We start from the raw sequence: 16486 nt of genomic DNA on the forward strand, positions 1-16486 counted from the left end.
TTTTCTGTGTATTTATAGAATCTTATTTCACATGAAAGAAATTTTTACCGTAAACATCTCCATAATCGAAAAAATAGTCAGTACAAAGCAGTTCTCCAAAATCCATTCCATAACCTTCAGGGATCCAGTTCCAGCACATCAAGTTTCTTCAAATTAAATTTACAATGACTTAAGAGCCAGATTGGCAAGGGGCCCAGCCTCTCCCATTTGTGTCAACCATCTCCCGTACCGCACCAGTTGCTTAGGATCTGTGCTCTTGGACACCCGAAAGCCCCTCCTGGTGTTGGTCAGCCTGCTGCTGCATGGCTGCCATCCCTCCTCAACTCCTCAGAATTTTCTGAGGGCCATGGTCCCCTCCAGCTGCCTGCTGTTGCTGGTTTTGTTACAGTGAAATCTTGCTGGCCCCAGGCCACTGTGGCCCATTAGGAGAGCACAGTCTCCCAGCCAGATAGAGTTCAGGCATCCACTCCCGGCAGAATTACATATACCACTCCTTTTTCCAGTCCTGGGGACTCCATCTCATGGATGGGAGTACAGCCTCTTTTCACCCCTTGAAACACAAAGTGGTCATTTTCTTACAGATGACCAATAGCTACATGAAACGATGCTCAACATCGCTAATTATTAGAGAAATGCAAATCAAAACTACAGTGAGGTACCACCTCACACCGGTCAGAATGGCCATCATTAAAAAGACTACAGGGACTTCCCTGGTGGTCCCGTGGTTAAGGCTTCGTGCTTCCACTGCAGGGGGCGTGGATTCGATCCCTGGTCGGGGAACTAAAATCCCACATGCCAAGCAGCGTGGAAAAAAAATGTCTACAAATAACAAATGCTAGAGAGAGTGTGGAGAAAAGGGAAACTTCCTACACTGTTGGTAGGAATGTAAATTGGTACAGCCACTATGGAAAACAGTATGGAGGTTCCTCAGAAAACTAAAAATAGAACTACCATATGTTCCAGAAATCCCACTTCTGGGCATATATCCAGACAAAACTATAATTCAAAAAGATACACAAACCCCTATGTTCATAGCAGCACTATTCACAATAACCAAAACATGGAAACAACCTAAATGTCCATCCACAGATGAATGGATAAAGAAGATGTGGTACCTATATATTGTAAAATGAAATACTACTCAGCCATAAAAAAGAACGAAATAATGCCATTTGCGGCAACATGGATGCAACTAGAGATTATCATTCTAAGTGAAAGACAAATACCATATGATATCACTTATATGTGGAATCTAAAATATGACACAAATGAACTTATCTACGAAACAGAAACAGACTTACAGATATACAGAACAGAATTGTGGTTGCCAAGGGGGAGGGGTGTGGTGGAGGGATGGATTGGGAGGTTGGAGTTAGCAGATGCAAACCATTATATGCAGAATGGATAAACAACAAGGTCTTACTGTATAGCCCAGGGAACTATATTCAATATCCTGGGATAAACCATAATGGAAAAGAATATTTTTTTTAAATGTATATATATGTATAATTGAGTCACTTTGCTGTACAGCAGAAATTAACACAACATTGTAAATCAACTATACTTCAATAAGAAAATAAATTTTAAAAATACCAAAGTGGTCATTTTGCTCTTTCTACTTCCCCATGCAACTTAGTTTTTGGCTGGAATGATACCAATTCATCACGGGAGCTCTTGGCTTGATGTAGGTGAGAAGATATTAACAGTTATGCATATCTCTAATTAATAAGAAATTTTAAAATTGCTTTAAAATGAGTACGATTTGTTTTTCAGTTAACGTCTTTATCAGTCAGGATCCTGCAGAAAACAGATGACACACTCCAGGAGTGACTGAAGAGAAAGGGACTATTAATCAAATTGTGGACAGGGTTAAGGGAACCAACACGGTTGGTGATGCACCCCAGGTACTAACAAAAGTAGGAGGCCATTACCACCCTAGAATTAAAGGGGCAAGTGGTGGGCACTGTTCCTGGAACCCAGAAAGAAGTATGGCTTTGGGAGAGGGGCTACCTGACTGATGCTGCCTTGTTGATAGAGGAAACTGTGGCTTGGCAAGGAGGTAGGGTAGGGGTGAGATACGTTTCCTGGCCTCTCTCCTCCACCCCTCTGACTTCCTGTCAGTGCCTCACAATGGCCCAACCCAATCAGAAACCATAGGTCTGGTGAGCCCAACTGACGCAGCACCGTAGAGGTCAGCCTCAGGGCACAGAGAGGGGAGGAACATGAGTATGGAATAGCAATCTGAGGAGCTCGCCAGATGAACATCTTTTAAAGAAATAGAAAATATGAAATGGATGAAAAGATTGAGCATGAAGGGAAGTAAAAGTTGGGTGCTGGTCAGTGGGAAAGGTAAGAGAGGAAGGGATGGATTGAGCCATGAGGGTCAAGGGATCCTCTCTTCCTGGCTGCTTCCCAGAGTGGAATCCTAGAAGTTGCAGCCTAATAAGTCTTTTCATTATACCCATGTAGAGAAGAGACCTTTCCACAAAAGACCTCACCTTCCAATCCACAATTAGAAATGCAGACCTCAGTTACTGAGATACATTCAGACCACCTCTAACCAGATCATGTAAAGACTAATGTATTATACTTTCAGGTTTTAAGATTGGGGAAGGGAAGGAGGAGTCTTCAGTTATCTTCTACTGCACCACAAATCACTCCAAAGCTTGGTGTAATAACCTATGTGGGAAAAGAGCCTGAAAAAGAATGGAGATATATATATATATGTATAATTGAATCACTTTGTCATACACCTGAAAACTAACACATTGTAAATCAACTATACACCAATATAAAATAAAAATTAAATTAAACAACAAAAAAACCAATGATTTATTATTTCTCACAATTCTCTGTGTGGACAGGGCTCAGCTGGGGTCATCTTATGCTTCATGTCACATAGTCGAGATCATTCACTTGACTGCGTTCAGCTGGGAGCTTGGTTGGGGTAGCAGCATCTAAGCTGGCCTCTCATCATCCAGGGTTTCTCTGTGCGTGGCCTCCCCAAATCCTTTCAGTCATCTACCCTGGGCTTCTTTACAGCATGGCAACGATCTTCCAAGGGGTGTTCTAAGAAGATGAGTCCTTGCATCGTGCTTGCTAATGTCTCATTGGCCAAAGCAGGTCACATGGCACATGACCAAACTCAAAGGCATTGTGGGAGGGTCCTACAGAAGGGCACAGATACAGGGAGGTATAGTCAATCCATCAGGAGCCAGGAATGCAAGCCCACCACAAAAAGTGAGAGAATCTGGTCACCGAAGTGCATGAGGGGTCATCACCAAAGTGAAATGCTGCAGAAAAGAATCAAAACTTGCCAGGATCATCCTGCCACCTTAGTTTTATGAAGGTAAATATGTGACATGCTCAAAAGTTTGTTGCTGTGAGCGTGGGCAGCACTGCTTCTGGGCTTCATGAGGGTTTGTTTAACATACAGTAATAATGCAATTCTTCATCCAGGAAAGTCATTATTGGAGCTCTTGGGGTAACAGGTTTGCTCTTTAGGTTTAGAGAAAGGGAAAGAGGTGTCTTGGGGAGGGAGGAGGAGTGATCAGAGGGAACAGGAGGATGAAGCTTAAGGTCGTTTTGCACAGGCTAAGGAGTCAGCACAGAACTAGAGCCCAGCTTCTCACCTCCAGCCCTGGACCTAGGAAAATGGAGCTGAATGGAAATGACAGTTTTGTTAAGCTTGACAAAATCTGAGATGTTTATTGAACAAATAGGATGCATTCTGTTTGTAAATAGTTTGTAGTCCTGAAGATTTTGAGTTTGGAAGGGATCCCCAGAAAAGAATACCCCCTCATTTGTGACATAATGTTACTCTGCTTCTCTCCTCCCAACCAGGTTAAGGGTGGTAGCTGTGGGTGTTCTCAGATTTCCCTCAGCCCTGAAGGGGTCCCAGGGTGTGGGTGGGACATGTCAGTCTCATACTGACTCACTAACTACAAACCCGAAGGCGGTCTTGATGCACACATGGGTGATCCCCGTGTGTACCGCTGTAAAAGCACTGTCTGTGGGGTGGAGGTGCATGCTGGAACCCACTTAGGGAACTCTGAGTCTCTCCCTAGTGTCTCCTTCTGTTTCAACATGTGCCAACATGGCCTTATGCTTTCTATTTGCCCTGGAGTATCAGATGCAGAGTAAGATGTGTAAACACATAAACCATAGCTAAGAAGGATGCAGATTGAAAGTCTTCAGATGAATACCATATTTTAAACACTCAAATGAAGGTTAAATCAAAATAATCCTTTTCAGGCTCTGCCTTCTGGGCCGATTTATGAGCCACATACAGAAATCAGTCTTTTTTATTTCATATTTACAAAAGCCAAGACGAAAAACAGCATTACTGGCGTTGATCACTAACCTTATTTATGTGAATAACTCTTAACTCTTCCTATCATTCAAATCTACCTGCAAAGCCATAACTTTGGGCTGGGGTGAAGTTGGGGGACTGCAAAGAATGGAATGTGCCACAGATACTAAAGGAAACTCTGAAAAAGAATTTAAAATATTGATCAGAAAATACTTGAGTAAGGGTATCATTGCTGGAATAGTTAGAGCCTTATAAGTTGTCTAGTTCAATAGGGACAACATACATTTAAGTTCCATATTCTGATATGTTTGTGTAAACATATTTTTCTTTACCTTAAGCAATATTTTATTAAATGGCTAAAAGATCAGTGTCAAGCAGTCTCTAAAAGCCTCACAGTGCTCTCTGCCTGTTAGTATTCACATCCTTGAGTGGGGACTGGACCTAGTGCCTTGCTTCTAATAAATAGATATCAGCAAAGTGGATGGGATGTCACTTTGAGACTGGGTTACAAAAAGACTGATTTCCTTCTTGCTTGTGATCTCTTAAACACCCTTTCTCTTTTGGAGCCCTTGCTCTGGAGGAAGTAAGCTATCATGTTGTAAGCTACCCTCTGGAGGGGCCCATTCAGCAAGGGATGAAGGGACAGAGGAAGCCCTCCAGGTAACAACCAGTGAGATTCTCAGTCCAATAACCTGTGAGGACCTGAATTTGGTCAACAACCATGTGAGTGAGCTTGGAAGCAGATCTTCCCCAGTAGAGCCTTCAGATGAAAGCACAGCCCTGTGAATACCTTGACTGTAGCTTAGTGAGAGACCCTGAGACAAAGGATCCAGGTAAACCACACCTAGATTCCTGACCCACAGAAACTGTCAGATAATAAATTTGTTTCTAAGAAATAATTAATGTAAATAAATTTAAATTTTATGCCACCAATTTTGGGGGTAATTTGTTACACAGTAATAAATAGTTAACACAGGATAACTAGTATGGAACGATCAAAGAAAAAAACATTTCTTTCTGCTGTTCTCTGCCTATAAAGAACATTATTTCAATATATCTATATAAAATTTTAAAAACTGAGATTTTTACGTAGTTAAAGATTCTAAAACATCAGTGAAGAAATCTCCTGAAGGGACTAACTAATCAGCAGGAACAATTCTCCCAGGAAGTTCTGGTAAACTGAATATAATGGTCAGCCACAGCAACGCCCCTTGTTAGTATTATAGAATGTTAAAATTCATCTTTGATCAAAGGCCAATTTTTATTCCATATTTCCTTTTTTAAATCTCCACTTCCTCTTGAAGGGAAAGTTATCTTTCACTAACTTGATCTTAATGACATTTTAAAAAAATCAATTTTCATCAACAGAATATGCTGGAATGGCCTCCAGAGAGGATATTAATTAAAGCAGTCATATAAACAGAATCATATCTTCTCTGAGCAAGTCTTATTTCATGCTTGAGCTCATTTCCACATCCTTTGGAGACAGCCTCTTTTCCAGGAGTAGCTCTAAGCTTGCGTCACTATTGGGAGATGACCATGTTGGCCCATGGCCAGTAGCTTGTTTGTAGGATCCTTTCTCTCCCTCTCTGGCCAGCAAGTTCATCCAACTGAAGCTGTCTGGTCTAACAGTGAAGCAGCTGGATGAAGTCATGGCTGTGATTCAGCCTGGAAACAGCCCATGATGGTTTCTCACAGGTTTGGTGAATGACTGTCCATAGAAGGGAGGTCTCCCCATTTGAAAGGAATTGTATTTCTTCAGTTGAGGCTTGGAACATAGATACAAGTTGAGCTTCTCTCCCACACTTTCTTTCACTAATGGCTCATTAAATAAACAGAGTTGTTAATGACAGAGTGATTTCCCTGCAGATCTTAGAGTTTGTAAAAAAACATCCAATTCATAAACCCAAACCAAGGAAGTTTACATTACGGGTATATGTCTTGGCAGCTTACATGTAAAGAAAATTATAAACATGAGGCCCCCTTGTACAGTCTGCAGCTAGAGTTCAGATTGCGCCATTTCCACTACAACCCATAATTCTAAGGGTCAAATGGGTACAAAGGAAGAGAATACCCTACAGGGGTCTGAGAAGTGTAGGTTGGTGATTTTCCTGACTCAGACTTAGATGTACATCTTCACTCATGCAAGAATAAAGATCAGATTTCAAGAGGACTGAATCAATTTTGAGTGAGAGATGAAACTCCTGATTTCTGTTGATGCAAGTCTGGTGATTTGCATTTCTGGCAGTCAACAACACTGTCAGGCCTTCTGGGCCGGCCACTGTGGGAAACTTCCACAGTTTTCTATTGAATTGCTTATATGAGACCTTTTGAGAAGAGCTAAGAAATATACTGTACTGGAGAACCTAAAGACTGTTGTGGAATCATTTGGAGAAGCATCAATGTGAATAAAATGTCTCTGGGACCTGAAGACAGCTCTGTTCTGTCCTGAATTTAGATGAATGTGGGCCCTCAAGAAATGACCATCTGATTTAGACCACTGGTGTCAACTCAACATTGTCTTGGGGTGGTTGGCCAATAGCAGGGTGCCTTGTCTCAGACAACCAGTGGCCCCCTCTCTAAGAACTGGAACTCTGCTTGGTTGGTAAAGTTCACTGATGATGTGTGGGTTTACTGCTGTACATGAGGGCATGAACAAGCACATGGATCAGAACTAGAAAATTTAGAGATTATAGGCTGTGCCTAGTGGCTAATGGGTAGTAGATTTAATTTGTTTTTCTAATTCCTTATTCCTTTCTTGCAATGGAAGTGCACTTCCACGCCCTTTGCCATGTGAGTTTGCAGTGCCCCTCAGCAGAGAAAGATTATCCCTGACCCATTGACTTTGGTCTTGGCCATGTGACTTGCTTTGACCAATGGAATGTTAGTAGAAGTGAAACGGTATCAATTTCCTGCTGAGATCTTAAAAGGCATTGTGCATTTCCACTCACTTCTTTATTTGTTTATTTTTTGTACTTCTGCCATCAACCATGAGAAGAAGATGCCCCAGGTAGCTGCTGGCCCCAGAATGAAGAAAAATGTGGAGCAAACCGGAACCCAAGTTGAATCTTGGGGCAGAGCCCAGCTGAACTACAGCTAATCTTCAGATCCCTGAACTAGAAATAAATGCTTATTGTTAAAAGTCATCAAGTTTTAGAGTCATTTGTTACACAGAATTGTTTCAGCAGAATCCTGATTAATACACTTGGGCGCCTCAGTCTTCCCATGTTCAAGTAGTAGGATTTTAATTCCATCTGAAGAGGTCATTAGTTATCATCTACCCCTACCCCCCATGAGCACCAAAGCCATGTCACTGAGATGACAAGCCCCTGGCAGTAAGGTGACAAACTCTTGAGGTACAGGTGTTAGGTAGCAGAGTCAGGGCCTGACCTCAAATCTTTATATTCCCATGTCATGATAAAATAAATCCTTAATTTTACTTAGAAAACAGTTTTCCAATCAAGCAATCATGTGTCATGTTCATATAAACATTGGGTAGGGACTTCCCTGGTGGCGCAGTGGTGAAGAACCCACCTGCCAACGCAGGGGACATGGGTTCAACCCCTGGTCCAGGAAGATCCCACATGCCACGGAGCAGCTAAGCCCCTGCGCCACAACTACTGAAGCCCGCACTCCTAGAACCCATGCTCCACAACAAGAGAAGGCACCGCAATGAGAAGCCCCCACGCAGCAACGAAGAGTAGTCCCCACTCACCACAGCTAGAGAACGCCCACGTGCAGCACCAAAGACCCAACGCAGCGAAAAAATAAATAAATAAATATAAAAAAAAAAACATTGGGTATACAGTGTAGTAGAAAATAACCAAGGTAATCTATAGACAGATCAAGCCAGGAGGCAACATAATGATTGTGTATTAGTTTCAAAAATTCCTCCCAGGACATTTTATCATCAGCCCAGACATAATATATATTTATATTTTTAGAAACATGAAGCAGGTGTCTAGTTCCTGAATTCCAATGCTGGATGGGTGAGACAGGAAGAAAAACATTCTATTAGAGATTGAATGTTGATCTGGCCTATCCCATAGTTCCCACTTATACAGACTCAGTTACAAACATAACTGTTAACTCTTCATTTCTGTTTCATTGTAGAGCTGGATAGTAAGAAAGAAGGTTACCTTACCATTTCTCTAAAGATCTTCTGCAATAGGCAGAATTGGATAGAATAAACATGATCGATCCTACCTGGGGGTAGCAAGTTGACTCGGATGATTTTTCACAATTCTTTATTTCAGTGTCATTAAGAAAATATCTGGTACTTTCAGCTAATTTGATGTTTCTTTATTTTCATAAATACATGGGCTAAGAGTGTTTAAATACCATCTCTCTACCATAAACTTATCATGCTATAACTTTTCATTACTTGACTCTTTCCTACAGAGTTTAAAAGATTTAAGAAAAATAGTTCCAAAGGACACTCACTTCTTAATTATAAAGCTGGCTTAAGCTGACCTTCAGGGGGAGGTCGGTCAATGAAGAGTCTTACAAGCTCAGGACGTAGTTCCCCGGAGAGGGACATGAGGTGGGAGACTGAGACCCTTTTTCTTGACTCGGTGTCCTATAGTTTCTCTCCACCCACCTGTGAGTGGAGCAGTAGATAAGTGTACCCTGATGGTGGAAAATGATGAATTACAAAAACGTGACTAGCTCTCCCAGCTGCTCCCCACCGGCATCCCCACCCACCCAGACCTCAGCTCCCACACTCCACACTGACCTTGTGAGTGGTTGGCTTTCATTGTATGCACTGCCTTGTGAGTGTCCTTCAGAGAGCTTGAAAAATCCAAACATTCTAGTCTATGGGTATATCAGTCAGAGTTCTAACAGGAAATAGCTGACATACTCCAAAAAGATAATTTAAGGGGTGATTGGTATAGGGGAACTACGAAGGATAGTGCAGTAACCTGTAACTAGTAGACACCAAATTGTTACCACTTCTAGGCCTGAAGGGTTGAGGGAAGGGGATGGGTAGTAGAATTTGGAAGGGATGAGTGAGTCTTGGAGTTGTCAGAGAGTTAGCTACCCAGAAAAGGTGGTTGAGGGATGCAGCCCACCCAAGGCAACACTTCAGGGAGGGAACCGGGGCCATAATACCCCGAGCTCACTCTCCTTTATCTCTGATCATCTGAAGATGCTTTCCATTGGCCAAACACAACTGGGGCCAGAGGACATGGGAGCCCTGTTGATGTAGTCCAGACCTGCAGGGTCTGGGCACAGAGCAGGGGAGAGAAAGGTGGAGTCTGGAGATGAAGGGACCCAGGGAAGATATCTGACTAGTGGATTCACTGATGCATCCTGACTGTCCGCAGATCCTTGGAGAACTTTGAGTGCATAAAAGGCTTCTAACAACCTAGATGTCCATTGACAGATGAATGGATAAAGAATATGTGGTATACACACACACACACACACACACACACACACACACACACACACTCACACACACAACGGAATATTACTCAACCATAAAAAAGAATGAAATCATGCCATTTGCAGCAACATGGGTGGGCCTAGAGATTATCATACTAAGTGAAGTGAGCCAGACAGAGAAAGACAAATATCATATGATATCACTTTATGTGGAATCTAAAAAAAAATGATACAAGTGAACTTATTTACAAAACAGAAACAGACTCACAGACTTTGAAAACAAACGTGGTTACCAAAGGGGAAAGGGGGAAGGGATAAATCAGGAGGTTGGGATTACCATATACACACTACTATATATAAAATAGGTAATCACTAAGGACCTACTGTATAGTACAGGGAACTGTACTCAATACTCTGTAATAACCTATATGGGAAAAGAATCTGAAAAAGAATAGATATACGAATATGCATAACTAAATCACTTTGCTATACACCTGAAACAAACACATTGTAAATCAACTATACTCCAATATAAAATTAAAAAAATAAAATAAAATAATAAAAGGTTTCTAAGCCACTCAAGTATAACTCAGACTTGGTAGTAAGACTTTTCATTCTTCAAGTATTGATGCTAGTATAAATCATGTGGCTAATTCTATAGCTCTTTTGGATATATTTGTTCACAAATCTCCTCACTTTCCCCCCGGATATTGTACAGTTGGGAGTGGGTGAAGATTATGTAGCTTATGGTGTGAAAAATGACTGTCCTTGCCAAGACCATCATGTAGTTCTCTAACTGACTAACATCCCAGGGAACCATGTCAGCCTCTTAGATGAACTAACATTTTCACTGAAACTGCTAGGGATGTGTATTTTGTGTTGCTGAGCCTTGTAATAACCATGCAAAATTTGTGTAAGACTTTCTTTAGTTTAGATTTTGCTTTTGTACCTAGAAGTCAATATTTCCTCTAGATAACAGCACAAAAACACATTTAGATATCTCATCGATTGCTTCCAATGAAGTCTTAATAAACGTGGAGAGAAAAGCCCTGAATTGCCTTTAAAGATATCAGGGAACCAGGAGCTCACACTCTTTTCTGGGACAAAGTCGAGTCAGGCAGACACCTAACTCTGTCGCCTTCACCTGCTGAACTACACTAATACAGCAACACCCACGAATCTTCCCTGGAAAATACAACAGGGCAAACACTGCCTGATTCCTCTTCTACTGTGATAAATATGCTATCGAAAGGGGACTGTCCCTTGTCTTCCTGTTGCAGAGCTTCAGGATTGCTAGATGTTGACTTCAGCAGACAGAATCGAGTATCATATGCGAAATTGGAGTTAGGGTAGGATTAAACTGGATGAAAGTAAAAATGTGCAAGGATCACACTCTGCACGTACAGACGGTCCTAAGTCACTCTATGTAGGTGTGATGTCCATAGAAGATGTCAGGCATCATCTAGGAAATGATTAGTAGTGTTGTGGGACATTCAGATTCAAAATGAATCTGACAAGTAGGAAAATGCGTTTCATGACAAGTAGGAAATGTGTTCATTGTCACGGACATTCTTTAAGTATGTCTCACGGACCTTTGTCCCCAGCATTGTCCTATCATGCAATGGGAGATGCCAAAGAAGCAGACTCCATGCTTGCCCTAAGGAGACAAAGGAGAGATTGTGGTCAGGAAACATATTTAGAAAATAGATCGAGGACAGGAACGCATGTGGGATATGTAGTTGTTCCTACCTCAGAAATGCAAAGTCGGTGTGAGTGAACAAAGCCAAGAAAAGGTATTGGGATCAGTGGATATTGATGAACACGATGTACGTGGGTGGGGAGGTGTGACAAGAAAATGTGTGTGTGTGTGTGTGTGTCTTTGTACACATCATGTAAAGAATATGATCTAAAATGAACTTATTTACAAAACAGAAATAGACTCACAGACATATAAAACAAACATGGTTACCAAACGGGAAAGAGGTGGGGAGGGATAAATTAGGAGTTTGGGATTACCATACACACACTACTATATATAAAATAGATAATCAACAAGGACCTACTGTATAGCACAGGGAACTCTACTCAATATCTTGTAATAACCTACAATGGAAAAGAGTATGAAAAAAATATATATGTATATATATATGTGTGTAACTGAATCACTTTGCTGTACATTTGAAAGTAACACAACATTGTAAATTAACTATACTTCAATAAAATACATATATATTTTTTAAAAAGGATAGGACCTAACAGAGGGAACTGAGAGCTGCCCCCTTTCCCATTCTTCTTTACTATTTCCTTACAGTTCTTTCAAATAGGCAATTCTAGTCCCACACTCCTCATATAAAAGGAAATTGAGTATAACAGGAAGATTAAGGGGTTGTTTGTTTTTTTAAAAAGGGTTCTGGATGGCCATATTCTTTCCTTCATGCAAGCCAGGGAAACATTTCTCAACACTTACCCCTATGCCAACCACAAAGTCCTAAATCTGATTTTCCTCCGAATCCAATTTTTAAAGAAGAGCATATCCAAATGTTACTCAGAGAGTACCACCAAAGTGCCTGCCTGAGGGTGGCTGGTTCACAGACCTCCGGCTTCTCGTGTCTTTAATACCTCATGAGTGGGCCTTGAAGCAAGTATGAAAACAGCTTTTTACTTTGAAAACTAGGTCCAAATAATAATAAAACTCTATAATTTAAAAGCTAAAGATGGATGGCTATTATACATATGCATTGTTTTAAAGGATAGAACATTTTAAATAAAACACAAAGAAAAATATTGCTGTCTTTTGTATATGACTTTGATGAATTCTGGCTCTTTAACCTGAGTGAGTGAGTTCAAAGGTCTGAAACTTTGAGTATAAAATGATCTTTGCAAATAAACAATCCAGGACGATATAACTATACCCATGTGTAGAGTTTTTTACTACACATGGGGATCTTTCTGGGTTAAATGGTCACTCTCCACTGACAGCAGAACTCTCAACATCATAGAGCATCTTCACTGGCAACAAGGGAGGAAAAGTCCTCCGTTTCCTGGAGGACTGTCACGCAGAGAATCTAGGGAGAAATAAAACGGTGTATATGTTGACGATTTATATTACTACAGTCCACTCTCAGTTGTGAATGGAGATTTTTAGATGGGGAATAAAAGGAAAAGTGCAGACTCAGTTACTCTGCTAAATAATACCTTGTGTATTATAAAATATTTTCCCTAGAAATTTGATGGCTTTTACTGATTTAGGCTTTCTTAGATTATTGGGATAGAATTTCTAAAGTTAAGACAACAAATGAGTGCCTTGGGCTGATCCAGAACTGGCATGTGGACAAGGTTAGAGGTGGGTATGTGTTTATAAACAAAAAATCTGATAGGAAGCAGGTAACATGTTTCCTTCATTCACAGGAGCTCATTCCTAAGATGTGCTAGGACACCACGTCCCATATGTACCTCAAAGAAACAGCTGTGACAACTCAGACTGAGCTGGGCAGAAATGCTTTCGGTGAGGAGTCAGTGCCCAGCAATTTATCAGTCTGAAGCTAGAGCTAAGAGACCAGAATTATTCCAGCACCTGCCTTGGCTGGTTCCTTGTCCACAAGAACCATGGGCAATATGGCGGCTGAGAGTATACAAGTGAGATTTCAAACACGGATGCTCTTCTGAACTTTAGCTTTTAAAAGGTTGGTCCTGCCCTTTGTTTATTCTAGAAAAACGAGTCCCCAATAATTATTTGATAGGATTCAGCAGAGCAGCCAGAAGTTTTGGTAGGGAGGGGGAAGATGAATACATTTGTACTAAAAATTATGTCACGATACTATTCAGATAGTTTCTGGTATCGTATAGTCCAGGAATTTCACAGTCTGATTACATGGTTCACTTTGAGGCCTTTTTCTCACAGACCTGAAGCTCTTGGCAGAGGGCCTTTGGAAAACTTGGTTCTGGGGCTCATCAAGAGATGTGCTTCAGGTACTATTTATGGGCAGGTTACGTAGTAATAGCCCTCAGACTTCAACATCTTACAGCTCTGTGTTATTATTATGGGCTTTCACAAAAGTAAAGGAAGCTTGAGCCACAGATTACCAGAAGGTGGCCTTCTGATCAGCAGGTTCCCTGCCACATCTCCTGAAACTGGGTCATTGGCTGTACAGAACCAGCCTCCACCCACTCATTCCTTTGGAAATTTTAGAATTATTTGTAACCAAGTAATATGTTTTTCTTGGATGAGGAATCAACTAATTGCTTATTTTCCTTGGTGCTTTGCAAATCTGACTAATGTTGACTCAGGTAGATTTTATGAAGTTATTTATGCTGTGGGTAATAATTACTTGCAAATGCATTTATAGTTAGAGTGAAGGTTCAACATGTTTCTACAATTCAATTATCCAGCCCTGGGTAATGATTTCTCCCCCTTCTTTTAAAAATATTATTAATTGTCCTTAGTTTACTGTTAATGAAGATGGTTTCCTGAATTTTGCCTCTCCAGCTCATTACACAGGCCATCAATGTGGAAAACAGAGACAAGGGTAACTTATATTCCTTTTTGAAATACAAATCTGTGATGACTTGAATCTTCCCTTTGCAATAATTTATATAGAGAATATATTGAATGGTGCCAGCTTTTGCTACTGAGGTAATTAAGGATAATAGTCATTATCTCACCAAACTCAATAGCCATTTGCTGCTTGCTTTAGATATTTTCAGTGAAATTTAAAAACATGGTAACTATTAAGAAAACTATAATTACTAGAAGGAGAAAATTGTCTACAAGTTGTGAATTGAATTTATTAGTAATTAATTGCTAATACATCCTTGCTACTGTTGAACATGCTACAAATTACTTTTCGAAATGATACGTACTTGAATCATATCTTTTAAGATGTTAGTACTAAGTAATTGACTTTTCTTTGGGTAATAGCAAATTATTTTTCCCCACCCAAGATTTTGGCTTGTGTCTCAAAATATTTTAAAACTGAGTTTACCACCAGTCACAGTTTCCACAGGAAACTACCTCTGTGGTAAAATAACTTACAACACACATTTTTCGTACAGCACTACCCATCAGTATTGATTTTCATTTAATGTTTTTTTCCCCCTAATGGAGAATTTGAAATAGTATTTCCTTGGGAAAATTACTTGGGAATGTGTGTGAACAATCAAACCTGTGGTATTTTTAAGTCTTATGAAATCTAAACTCAGATGCATTAGACAGAAACCTTAAGGTATTTAAGATTAACGTTGTGCCAGATTCCCTTAGTGTAAAACAAAAAGAAAAATATAACCAGAATAACAAGTATGGTGTATGTGTGGATGGGTGAGTGAGGGGTATAGGGAAAAAAATTTGGTGGGAAGGAAAGAGACCCCACAGCTGTTAGCTCTCTTCCTGTCCATGGCAAACCATATATGTTCCCCAAAGACGGCCCAAACCAGTAACTTCCATCTCACACACTCTTCTACAGTGTGGCTTTGACACTCCTCCCATCACGAGGTGGGAGTACAAAGCTGGGTGGACTGTTGGAACTATTCAACCAATAAAGTATGACAGAAGTAACACTGTGAGGCTTCTGAAGTTAGATCATAAAAGGCAACTCAACTGCCACCTTGCTCACTGCAACATTAATGTTCACTGTCCTGAGCCTTGATTGAAGCAGACTGACTACCCTGAAGTCCCCATGCTTTAGGGAAGCCCAGATTAGGTCACGTGGAGGGACCATGTAGAGAGGCCCTGAGACTTCATGGAGAGAGAAAGAGATGCCCGGTCAAGCCCCAGCTGCTCTGGGCCCCTCATTGTTCCATCTGAGGTCACTGGCCAACATTTCACGCCAGAACCAACCAGCAGAGCCCTTCCCGACTTCCTGACTTGCAGAAACTAGGAAAGATAATAAAATGATTGTTGTTTTAAGCCAGAGGTTTTCTTGGGGGGCGGGGGAAATGATTTGTTTTTCAGCAGTAATGACTAGAATATGAGTACACTGGCTCAGGATAGGGCACCTGAATGGAGTGGGGATGGAGGCAGGTGGGGGAGCGGGGGAGTGAGGGAGGGAGGTTCACATCTCTGTCTTCCCTATTTTCACCATATTTCCTCAGGGCTCTTCTGCCTCCACATCTGGTTACCAGGCAGTCTTCTTTACTCCTCCCATCTGACTTCCTTCGATGAGAAAGTCCCTGCCTTCCACTGGCTGGGAACCTCTTCTATATGTGTAAGACCAAAGTGACAATATCTCTGTAATCCTCCATGAGGTGTGAAGTGGCAAACTAGCTAAGAGAACCAGTTGAAGAATACACGCTTTACCAAGCAGCTAGGGCAACTCCAAATGACTTGCTGGGGAAAGGAACAGTCCCTGCCCTCAGGGGGCTCACAGTCCTCATAAGAGAAATAGACACAGAAATCAGTAGTACCTTGAGGAAAAGCACTAGATGGAGGTACGTGCAAAGTGTTATGGGAACACAGAGGACTCAGACACAAGATAGCTGACGATACTCTCTCCAGGTCCAGGCAGGTTGCCACAATTCTCTCTCCCTCTTCTCCTCTTCAGACCGCAAGTTAAATTGTTTGTTCCCAAATACGGAGGACCTCTTTAGAATCTCTAATAAATTTCAGAAATCTGCTACGAATGCTATATCTAATTCTCAGGCAATTTAGGGAACATATGATGATCGAAATATATTTAGTGCAACAAAGGCTCAGGCATTCCTCAGCTGAGATCAACTCATTTCTGAAATTTTTTTTTTATCTCCTCCCTCCCCACAAGCAGTCCTATTTCCTTGCACAGGCAATAATAAATG

Source organism: Globicephala melas, chromosome X, assembly GCF_963455315.2.
Source record: "Globicephala melas chromosome X, mGloMel1.2, whole genome shotgun sequence".
Taxonomy (NCBI): domain Eukaryota; kingdom Metazoa; phylum Chordata; class Mammalia; order Artiodactyla; family Delphinidae; genus Globicephala; species Globicephala melas.